Raw genomic sequence first — 12,630 nt, forward strand, 5'->3', positions numbered from 1 at the left:
GGTTGAAAGTTAACTTTTAACATGCATGATTAATTCTTAATCCTACAAGTATATAAGGCTTTTTGAGGTATATGAGGTTTACTCAGAACAGCTTTAAGAAACTGATGGGACAGTTTCAGGACCAGGAACGGATATGGAGAGCTTTATTGATCTCTCCAGCCTATGCGTCTATCCTCAAGTTCAGGATTGTTTAACATGTTTAACACTCTAAGTAATTTATGCATTGAAATAGTCACAGAAGCACAGATGAATCACAGGTATGCTCGCTTGCTACCAACACTTACACGTGCATTCTTTCATTCATTCAGCAAGTTCTTATTGAGAACCATTCCCTGGTCTAGGAACTTTGGATCCAACTACATACAAAGTTCATGCCATCATGCAAGCTTTAATGTGGATAATAAGTAATAAGCATATAGTAATAACTCCGCTGGTAAAGAAATAAAGCAGAATAAGGAGATAGAAATTACAGATTAAGGAGTACTGCATGACATTTGATCAGAGAACTGACTGAAATAAAAGAATTCACCACGTAATGTTCTGGGGAGAAGCATTCCAGAAGGAAAAAGAGCAAGTGCAAAGGCTCTTGGATATAAACATGTTTGGTGTGTTCAAGGATTTGATTCATCAGATACCCTATTTTTCAACCCCATGTCTTGGTACTTGCTTTTTCCGTTGCCTAGAATTCTCTTCCCTTCTCAGCCTCCTATTATCCAATATTAAAACTCAGCCTCATCTCTACCACACATTCATTAGGCCTTCATACTGGCCCAAATGCTGTCCTTCTCTGCTCTCCTAGCACTTACACAAACCTCTAGCTAATAATTTTTCAAATCTTGCCTTTTTCTGTTCTTGTGTTTATCTTGCCTACTTGACTATGAGTGCCTCAAAAGCAAGGACTTTCTTTAATGAATTTTGGTTGTCATAGGGTCTAGGATTCTGTTCAGGATGTCACAGCACTCAATGATGAAAGATGAAAATTGGTGGTTATAAAATAATGTTATATAATCTATTTTTCTTTCCTCAGATTACAATTGGAAAATCTTGGTTTAAATCACATCCTCAGGCAAAAAACAAATAATTAGACTCATTTTTTGGAGACGCTGTCATTACAGAAGATTCCCAATCTTAAAAATCAGCACTTTTCTGGGAAAATTATTTTTTAAAAATTCTGAAAAGAGCCCACACAAATTTAAGTAATCCTTTGTAAATAAAACAATGTGTTAAAGACTGTTTTATATCAATAGACTGCAAATTACACTAAATGGCATAAACATATATATGCATTTTTTTTTCTCAAACCTAGAGAAGCATAAGCATAAAATTTTAAAAGGAGAATCAAAAGACTTGAGCCATTCTAGGTTGAATCCTTGCTTCATCAGATTTTCATAATTAGAGCAATTATCAAAATAAGAAATAATTTGTCTGGAACTGTTATTTCTATTATTTAATATTATAATAAGCAAACATGTAGGAATACTACAATCATTACAAAGTTAAGTCAGCGGCATATGGTTATAATTTCTCTTTTGACAGCACAGACATTACTAGGATTACATATATGGTTGAATTTTGTAATTTATGCATTTCTTAAAAATATTTCATTTGCATTTTTAAGAAGTTTGAAACATTTTTGGGTTATCCTAAATGTTTTATTTCCTCTGGATTTAAAACACATCTGGTAGGATCATTTTGACAAAGTACTGCCTGATAGGCCCAGGCTCAAACCCAATCATATGGTCACTGAATAAATGGCCACCATATTTCTTAGATTTGTTGCAAGTTTATTCTCCAGTGGAGTTGCTCTTTCCTAATTTGGCAGTGTCCTGTCAGCTCTCAATTAACTGCACATTTATACTCTGTCTATGCTGAATACTGCTGCCTCTAGCTTTTCTTAAAAACATCCAGGACAGTGTCCACTTCACCTCCTCATACCATTCTCCCTGATGGGCAGTTTCCTCTATCAAACTTTATCAGGAATTATATGAATCTTTATGCTTCTGGCACTTTGAAATGCACTGCAGATACCCACTAACGAAAAACAAACAAACAAACATACATGGCTTAACCCCTCATTCAGCTAAAGATTGAGGGATGGCAGGTGATACCAGAGTGGAGACAAGCACACAAATGGATAATCTCATACAATAGAAAACATCTGACTGAGCACTGGGTAGACTCAGGAAAAGATGCTCAACTCTCCTTGGCAAAGTTTCCTGGAGAAATTACCACCTGATCTGAATCTGGAGTGAAAATAGCTTTTAGGCATAGAGATTATCTAAAGGAGAAAAAAAGACATATGCAAAAATACAGCAGAGTGAAAAGGAATGTGAATAATTAGAGGAACATATGACCAGAAAGAGAAGCCTTTAAATCTTGAGGGGAAGGAGTACCTCTGGAAGGAAACTTATTTGATACAATGCTTTGTTTTCCCATAATCTGAGTAAATAGGCTTTCAATGAATATTTTCCGATTTGACTGAAGATTAGACTGGCAAATTCAAGGCTGTGCATTGTTAAAGAGAATTGCTATTTAAAAACATACCAAAACGGGCGCCTGGGTGGCTCAGTGGGTTAAGCCGTTGCCTTTGGCTCAGGTCATGATCCCAGGGTCCTGGGATCGAGTCCCGCATCGGGCTCTCTGCTCAGCAGGGAGCCTGCTTCCCTCTCTCTCTCTCTGCCTGCCTCTCTGTTTACTGTGATCTCTCTCTGTCAAATAAATAAATAAAAAAAATATTAAAAACATACCAAAAGGACAGTGGACTCCTGAGATTTTTAATTTTTGAAATCTTAAGTTTCTACATTTGCAAACATAGAAACACTGATAGAGTTGGCCTATTTCCGCTGAGACGTCCTTTCACCAGAATTTATTCCTTTTATTTTTGTCTCTCTGAGTGCCTCTTTTCTTTGAAGACCAAATTTTATTTCCACACACACATACACACACACATACACACACAAGTTGCATGTGTCTGCGTGTGTGTGTTTTAACCATACCAAGAGAAATGCTTTGTATACAGAAATGGTTAGAGTACAGACCGCAGTGATACCCAGTGAGTGGCTCAACTCACATTCTAGCTAAGTGATTCTCTCCAAATTACCAGAGTTGAAAAGAAAATAATTCAAATGTTCAGCTTCAAAAAATGATCACAGTTCTTAAATGTCATAAACTTTTGGGCTAGTTTGTGAATGGTCAAATCTCAAATGGTAAATAAATGGTAAGGTTCTATATAGATGCCAAGTCTTACATTTCCAGAGTCTTCCTAGGTATTGTTTCTGTTACCAACTAGGCAGAATTATTAAGTCTCTCAGTCGTAAGGACTGCTGAAGCAGAAAGAAAACTCCTGAATCAGTCAGTTGTCCTCCTTTTTGAGCTACCCTTGTCTATACTTCCATTAGGCTAAATATCCTAAAATTGACTTAATTGCAATACCTAAAGGCAAGTTTGCAGTATGTGAAAGTGCTTTGGAAAAAAAATGAAGTGCTCTAATATTAGCAGGTCTGCCGAAAGATGAGTGACACATCAAAGAGATTTGAGCTGTTTTTTCCATGATAACGTACAGGACTCAAAGTCCTCCTAAATCAAATCAGTTCTTTAATATCTACACTCTGGTCTAAGCTTCAACAAAGCCCCAGGAATAGACATTTAGTGTTATATTTATTAGCCAACACAAACAATTAGATCTTGACATAGTTATTTATTTTATTCTTTTCTCAAGAGGAAACTTCCTTCAAGGCCCTATAGAACTACAAGGACTTAGAATAGCTGGAAGTACTATAACCTACGAGACCATTTTAGTAATACTATCAGCATCATCACTCCATAGAAACACTAGAAAACAAAGAATTATAAAACGTGATGCACTAAAATGTTTGCTCATTTACGTTTTGTTTACATTATTGTTTTTAATTACAAGGTGATATACAGATTTAAAACCAGTATCTAGAGAATAAAAAAAAAAATTGATCCCCGCCTTCCCCCGCCCCCACTCCCTGTCTTTCTTATAGACAATGGGCATTAAAAATTGCATTTAATTGTGGATACCATAGCCATTGAAATAATATCTGGCTTCTGGATTTGATTTCATACTCATAGTGGACTGCCTGAATTCCATGCCGCTTACTACCTGCAGAACTGATTTGCCTTTAACCGGGAGGCTAGAATTCAAGTCTTTTTTTCTCCAGAGTCAAACCGGTATGAATTCACACGAAATGTGGGAATTTTCTATTTACATCATTTCTTGGGAGTCTTAGCAGGCCCTGTGACTAGGAGTGTGTATCTTTAACATATGCACTTAAGAAGAAGTGACTTTTTCCTCATTGCAACATATGATGCATTATTAAAAATAACAGTTTTATTGTTAACTCTTCAGATTTCCAGGCCAGTCTTCTAGGGTTACAACTGTCAACAGGGGACAGGCAGGTATGGTAAATGTGTTAAATGGGTCTGCTGGGGGCCATGATGCACTGCAACGTACAAGTCCTGTGTGGAGGGAACAGCTGCTGTTCACTTCTAGCCAATCGTCACCATGTGAGAATCTGAGCCCAGTGTTGTCAGAGCTTCCAAATTTTCAAGAGAAGCGGAAAACCCAGAGACTCATGTAAAAAAACAAATACCCTGGTGTTTAAATACTGGCTTAATTTTTTTAAAAAATTACAAGACAAACAACATTTGTGGGCCAAACTCAGTCCACTGGCAGTCAGCTTACCATCGCTGCCACCCATCTATAATCACAACTTTGTTCTTTTTATCCACTGATTAATTTATAATTCACGTGTTTGAGCACTGATCCAAATGTGTCTAGGGGTGGTCTCAATAATCTGGATCAACACATTTCCATTTTTGTCAGCTATTTGCCGATGCTGCTCAGTTTCCGTGATAAAAAGCAATTTGCCCTACTTACCTTGGTTTGTGGAGACATGTTTTACTTTTATTTTAAATCCTAACTCATTGAAATATTCATATAAAATCTTGATTGTGTAAATAACCCCTTAAGAAGCCGATGATAAATGCAGTGATAAGTCAGGTACAGTTCCTAACAAGCTTTCTCTCCAACATGAAGAGAAATAAACATTTTCTAAGGAATTGAACGTGTCATTATCTCAACTCAGTGTTTTTCAAGCTTTGTTCCATGGAACCTAAAGGGTTTGGAGTTCCTGAGAAGCTACATTATACAGATTAACTGCAGGCTGTCATTTGAAATGTGGATATTGCTTGAAAACAAAAAGTTTGAGAATATTTGTTCATCAGATTATAAAATTTAAAATTTGATCTGTAAGGAAAGGGGTCTTATCTTCAGACCAGCGGATTCCTTGCTGTCCACAGAAGTGTTTCAGAGGATCCATGAGCTACCCAACATGGAAAGAGTCTGCAAATGGCATTTTTATTACTTTTATAATATTCTCCAAGGATCTGGTGGGCCAACATAGGCTATTTAGAATAAATGAGTAATGTTTAACATGGATCTGAAGTTAGAGCTACATAAGTGATTCATTTGGAACTAACTGCAAACTTCGTAAGCCTCGGTTTGTCCATCTGTAAAAAAGGGTAAAATAGCATCTACCTCATTGTGTTGTAGTGAAGTCTAATTAGAGACAAGAAAATAGAAGCGGCACAGCACAACGCCTTCCATATAGTATGCACTCCATAAATTATTTCTGTCGTTGTCCTTGTTATTGTTGTTTAACAAACTGAAACACATAGGGAAAACTGCAAGAAATTAATATACTATTTGTAAACAAGGTGATGCAGAAGCATAGGGGGAAGAACTATTTTTTCTTGGATGAGTCAGTGTAGACTTCCAGAAGATGTGCCATTTGATATGGGCCTTGAAGATGAGTAAGAGTCTGGCCAAGAGACAAGGTGGGCAAAAAACTTTCCAAACTGGGGGGCAGAAACAGTGTAGGTAAGACATCAATATTTACAGGGATTGGAAAGCTCAGTGAGGGTTGACAAGGTTGTGTGACTTACTCAATACGGGCCGGGAGAGAAGAGGCAGGAAATGAGACTGGAGAAGTAATCTGGAGTTAAAATATCCTGGGGAGTATGATTTGTAAGCATTATGAAGTCAATGAAAATCTTCAATAGGGCAATACGATCAAATTTTAAAAAAGATTTTATTTATGTATTTGACAGAGAGAGAGATCACAAGTAAGCAGAGAGGCAGGCAGAGAGAAGAGGGAAGCAGGCTCCCCGCTGAGCAGAGAGCACCATGTGGAGCTCGATCCCAGGACCCCAAGATCATGACCTGAGCCGAAGGCAGAGGGTTAACCCACTGAGCCACCTAGGCGCCCCATGATCAAATTTTTAAAGGAGGATAATTCTTATGGTGTTGTCCAGGATAAATTAAAGTAAAAAAAGTTCACCTGTATTTGTATGCATTTAATATATGCTAGGTATTGTTTTACACAATGATTTTCTCAATGAACCTAAAATGTTCAGATTATCACTTCATGTCATATGTGGCAAAATTGAAGCTTCAAGCGGTTCACTATCCAGGAGCACTAACTAGCCAGTGGTGCAGCTGTGCTTTTAATCAATTTGAAAGATTACAACCCCCCTTTTTAATTTCCACTGGTCTGTGTGGTTGGGAAATAGGATATGAAGTCTATTGCCATTCGTCCAGATGAGAGGTGATATAGGCCTGAAATAAGAAAGTGGCAATGAGGATTGATATTCAGAAGGTATTTCTGAGAAGAATGAGATGTAAAAAAACAAAAACAAAAATCAGATTCAATATAAAAAGAGAAAACAGAATGCACTAGTAAAAGATAATTTAGAGGTTATAAGATGGGAAAGTATTAACACAAGTGGAAACATTCACGACTAAGAATCTAGTAGACGAACAAGAATTTTTTTTTTTTTTTTGGGTATAAAGGAGCATTGGCACAGAGAAAATTTAGAGTGTGGCACGCTGGGTTTTAAGTGCCTCAAGGACATCCAAAGAGAGAGGTCCATATGGAATTGGATATAGAGCTGTGGATGAGAACTGTCAGGGCTGGCCAGTTCATACTACGGTCGAAGACCTGAGGATCAGGGAGATCACTCAGGTAAAAGGTGGGGAGAAGGGAGGCACTGATATCCATTTGGAATGATATGTTTCATGCTTTCCTCACTAATTAAAGATCAAGGTCTTCAGGACAGTGTCTTTGTTGCCTGCACTTTTGAATCCTTCAGATATTTTTACAGTACAGTGCACATAGTAAATAGTTCATAAAGTTTCTTTGAGTAAATAAATGAAAAGGGCATCAAAAAATAGAATCTAAAGAAAGGGGCCCAGAAAGAAAGTTGAGAAAGACTGGTTAGGTGATGGGATGAAAAGAGAAGAATGAAAGCCAAAGGAGAAGGGTATTTCAAAACAGAGAGATGCATCACAGGGCTTGAAATGCTTCAGACAGGACTTAAAATAGGCCATTGGGTTTGAGAATAGGAGAACACTGGAAAATGTGTTTCGTATTCTAAACTTATCACTGGAACTAATCACTGGGATTTTGGAATACATCCTTTCATGAGTTGGGAGTCATACAGGATAAGGCAAGTTTCCAAAACCACAATTTAGCAACAAAACTGGTAGTACAGATCTAGTGTAAAAGACTAACAAGCAATTAACTGTACTGGGTTTCATTACAGGTGTCCCAATTTAAAGTGCTTCCTGCTGATAGGGGAGGCTAAGTGTCTATTAAAGGGAAAAAATGAAATAAAATATATCTCTATTGTGATTCTTTAACAATTAAGGATCCCCCAAGAATACATTGATTTGCTTAACTACTTAAAAATTTGGGAGTCAGTTAACATCTTCTCACACTGAAAAACACACTGAGAACGCAAATATACATAAATAAAAGGAGAGACAATTCTTGGGAAAAAAAGCAGATGTCTTGATATTTCTGTTTTTACGTTTCATGCTTTCAGGATTTATATCTTTCCATGACAAGCAAATAACCACTTAAAAACTCAGTCTAGTAAGAATCAGTATGTTGTCCCTGGAAAATTAAAGACTCATAAATATGCATTTTTGTAACTCAAATATTTTCATTATTCTTCCTAATCAGGTGGACTTTTTGGATAATAAATTATTCAGACATACTCAATTATGTATGATATGCTGTTCTAATATTTCATTGAATACTTTGAGACTAAAGCATTTAGAGACTAACAACACTAAAAGTGAATAATAATTGCATTGAATAATACTGTTTTATTTTTTAAAAAATAATGTTAAAAAGGAAAAGCAAGTGTAGCCCTCTTCACAAAAATCAGGATAGATGTCCTCTAGGGTTTGGATATATAACAACACTTAACAATTTTATTTAGATAATGACTTATAAAGTCCAGAAATAACCATGATTCTTTCTTTTTTTTTTAAGCCCACAAGAGAATCTGACACTTCTGAGTTACTGAGCAATCACTGATCAAGAACTAGCACAGCCTCTTAAAGCCTGTAATAGCTAACAGGAAGTATAGCTATAGGCTATAGAGTTAGGGATTTAAAAATGTCAAGCAACACTAATAATTCATGCATCCTGGGACCATAAAGCCAGCAGCATGTCAATAATAATGACATGCTCTTTGGAAAACAGGTAAATTAACATGCTAGTGTTTTAAGAGAATACTACAGAACTTTGGTGAAAGAAGTAATTTTTTCTGGTATATGAGGTTGCTGATTTGGGTTCTATATGTTGCTGCTACTTATATACCTCCTAGATATGTATCCCAAATACAGGCTACACATACTGTCAGTTGACAAAGGGCCTTACATGGCATAATAGCGAGGTGTGTACGCAATAAAAACAAAGGCACAAAATAAGTATCAATACCTGAACAAGTCAGGTGTGCTAGAGGATACAAGTGGCTTCACATACAGGAAATATTTAAGAAAAGAGATGACAGAATAATGAAGGATACCTTTAGGAAGCCTACTCTTCTGTTAAAATTTACAGAGATTTGTTATTTTTATTATTTCAAGATAGCATATTTTAGAAGCCACACTTAGAAGCAAGACTTCAATCAGATGTTTAAAAAGCTTCTAGGCTCTTTAGAAATTCTTTTTTTTTTTTCTTTTTCTTTTCTCCCATGGTCTTCACTTTTGAAAGATGCTTTAAGAAAACAGCTGCATTTGAAGGGGAAGGGAGTATCGGACACAAGAGAAAAGGGAAATTGTGTTTTATTGAACGATTTTTTTATTACCACTCTGGGAAACAAAAAAAGTGACTATGGCTATCAAATAACTCTCCCTCAAAAAAATCTTTAGATCAATCTTTAATGAGAAAGAAAGGAAAAAAAAATTCACCCAGGTCTTGTTTTATGCACACAATTCTATATCTTTTTCTAACACGTCAATATGCTCATGGTTCTTAAATTTAGCATTTGAATTAAATACCCAAGAGCCTTGAATGACATTCACCCCCCCATTAAAAGATATATAGATCAATTAAATGGCATTGATGAAATCCTCGGTATGATTTGTGACCCTTTAACTAACGACATTTCCTCTAAAGTGACAAAATCACAACAAAACATAAAAAAAGAATGCCTCATTACAAAGGAACCCGCCATACATTATTTAAATCTTTCCCTCTGAGAGAGCAAGAGCTAGAATGCATACTGAGTAACTGCTACTCAACATGAAATGATTCTTTTTCATGGAACTCAGAGCACTGATTTCTGACTGGTCATTATGAGAAAAACAAATACCATCTGCAAATAATAATTAGAATGTAATATTATTTAAGCTTCTGAAAGAACATAAAATATGTATATAGAAGCTCTAAAGCTAATAAAAATAGAATGTAGATTACTTCAAAGCATATCACATTTGTATTGCTTGACTCATAATAAAATGAAACAATGTTAAATCCATTTTCTTAAGTCCTATTAAAAAATCTCTCAGTTGAATCAAGAATGGTTCAGCTCACTTGAAGTTACAGCCTGGCTTAGGAAAATTGCATTTTACTGCTCTTCTATTGATTTTTAGCAAATTTAAAACTGTCACTATCTGCTGATTCTGCTTATCTTTGAATATAAAATGTCCATAGTATTTACATAGCATTGAAAAATTACTGTTTCAATATATTGTATTTTTAATGCAACTCTCTTTTTGTGGTTTATATAGCTAACTGGCTACCAAGAGGACACTTTGATGAGATCCTCCTTTGTAGCATACGATGAAGTCTCATATTTTTCTTTAATCAGCAATGGCATTTTGACTGAAAAATAAAACAATTTCTCATTTCTTTCCTTTTCCTTCCCTCCCCCCCTTTTTAAAAAAAATGATCAGTATTTCAGTTGCTTTGCATTTGTAGTTTTTAATAAAACTCAGTACTGGGTAGTTCAATATTTTAAAATTATTTTCGAACAAACACAAATCTTCAAATTAGCCAAAACAAAGATATGAAAGTTCTTATCTCACTGTTGAAAATTCTACCCAAAAATGAATTCCTGCTATCCATAAAACCATGTATATAAAGTACATATAAAATTCAAGTCAAAAGGCATTTGTTGAATGCTAGTCCCATCAATTATGCTTTATTTCCCTATGATTCTGCAAATGGTCTGTTCAGAAGATGAGTTTGGGGAATCTTTAAATATCTTGGTAAACAATTAATGAGCATCAATCAATATAAAATCAATTTTTTTTCTAACTCCTGTTGAATGTGATTTTTTTTCCCAAAATAGGCATTATCAAACAAAAGCTATAGATTCAATTGCTAAGCATCCATTAAAAATGTAATAGCCACATGTGATAAAAGTCATATCACTACGGCAAAAACAAAATTTGCATTCTTCATGCAAATTCATCATGATTGTATCTCTCAATACAGTAATACAATTGCAGAGGCATATCACTAATTTTATTATAATCATGAAAACATATATTATGGGGTTATTTTTTTAGGTACATGTAAAATTTTCCAGTTTTCTGAGACTTGAATTTAACTAAAAACCATAGCATTCTGCCTACTATTTGAATTTACTTTACTCTGGAAATTTAAAAATTATGTTAATCAAGATAAATTTAATTTTTGTTGGGTTGTACACTGAAAAATAAAATATTTGATAGAGCAGGCACACTCATGAAGGGTGGGGAGTTGGGGTTGGGAGGGGCAGAGGTAGAAGCAGACTCGCTGCTGAGCAGGAGCCCCATGCCAGGCTCAATCCCAAGACCCTGAGATCATGACCTGAGCCAAAGGTAGACGTTTAACAGACCACGCCACACAGGCGCCCCTGTTTTGTATTGTTTTAAATGTGAAATCTTTCAGGCCCTACTGCAGACTTGAATTTTTGACACAGCTATCAGTTAAGGAAGAAACCGGGATGAAGGGGGAGGGAGTCAGGGTTCATTAAATGCCTATCATTTATTCATTCATTCCGCATGCTTTTCAACTTGTTCTTATTATGCACGGAACACTGTGCTACGGTGTGCCTGGAGCCCATCAAACTTCATACACATTAATTCAATTCAATTCATTCACAAACATTTTCCATACCTATATTTATTCGATAAAAAAGCGCTAAAATAAAGATTAGCTGCAGTGTTTCACTTGAACAAAAATCATCTGATAGCACCACTGTGTTCCATAGACTTCTGTTATTGGGACGGAATTGAGAAGTTATGCATATTTCCAAGTTATTCTTTTCCTAAGACCATTTTTCTGTTCCTTTAGTTACCAGTTTAGGGGCAATATGACAAAACACAGTAATTGTTAGTACGAAGACAAAGATCCTTTAATAACTCTAAGATTTGGCTTTGATATATGCTAAGTGAAATTAAGAAACTCCAGTTAGTTGCTAAGCATTACAGATTCAAGTTCTCCAAAGTCAATATTGTTTGTAAAAAAGGCACTTGAGGTATACATTGAAATCATCTTCACAGGAAAAAAAATAATTTTATAGTATTTTGGCAAGTTATAAAAGTCTTGTTCTGTATGATTTTATAATTGTTTCTTAGTTACTATTTTCACACCTTCTTTGTGATTTTAGAAAAATTCTCAACTTACTATTATTGTTCTAACACTTGACAAAAGGGAAGTATTGGGAATTTTAGTATGCAATAAGCCAATTATTGATAATAATTTTATAAACCAAGTTATCAAATGTATCCCATCTGGTCACCCATGATAAGTGATAGAACATTTCAATATATGGGGATGATTTGATAGTGTTTTTTGTGGCCACAAAGGGCCACACCAGCAGATGAAGGGTATTCTTCTCCTCCACTACCAAGAGCTGACTCTATTTTTAAAATAAGATTTTTGTGATTATAAAAATAATTTCAACTAATTTTATGCAAATCTAGAGACTGAAGAAAAGTATAAAGAAATTTAAAATAACAGACAAGTTATTTCATTATCTCTTTGAAGGTTGTTACCCACTTTAAATATAGTTAGATCGAAAGCTGCAGAAATAGGTGCAAATACAGGTATGCACACCCATGCAGATATGATGATTCATAAATGTGTTCCTTTTTTAACAGTTGTTTTTTTAGTTGTTAGTTTTCATTGTTTCAACACATTTCCCATATTGTAAATAATCTTACAGATAATTTAATTATTAGTAATCTCTCTTCCTCATATAGTGTATTATAATTTATTTACTCAGTTCCATTTTGTTGGATGTTTAATTTCAATGAAA

General features: G+C 35.2%; 1 long non-coding RNA gene across 1 annotated transcript in view; it reads right to left on the bottom strand.

Annotated features, from left to right (window-relative positions):
- LOC308342003 overlaps positions 1-12,630 on the bottom strand; it is a 135,569-nt gene that overhangs the window by 31,523 nt on the left and 91,416 nt on the right. The gene's annotated exons all lie outside the window — the stretch shown is intronic.

The sequence above is a fragment of the Martes martes genome (assembly GCF_963455335.1).
Source record: "Martes martes genome assembly, chromosome: 4".
NCBI lineage: Eukaryota > Metazoa > Chordata > Mammalia > Carnivora > Mustelidae > Martes > Martes martes.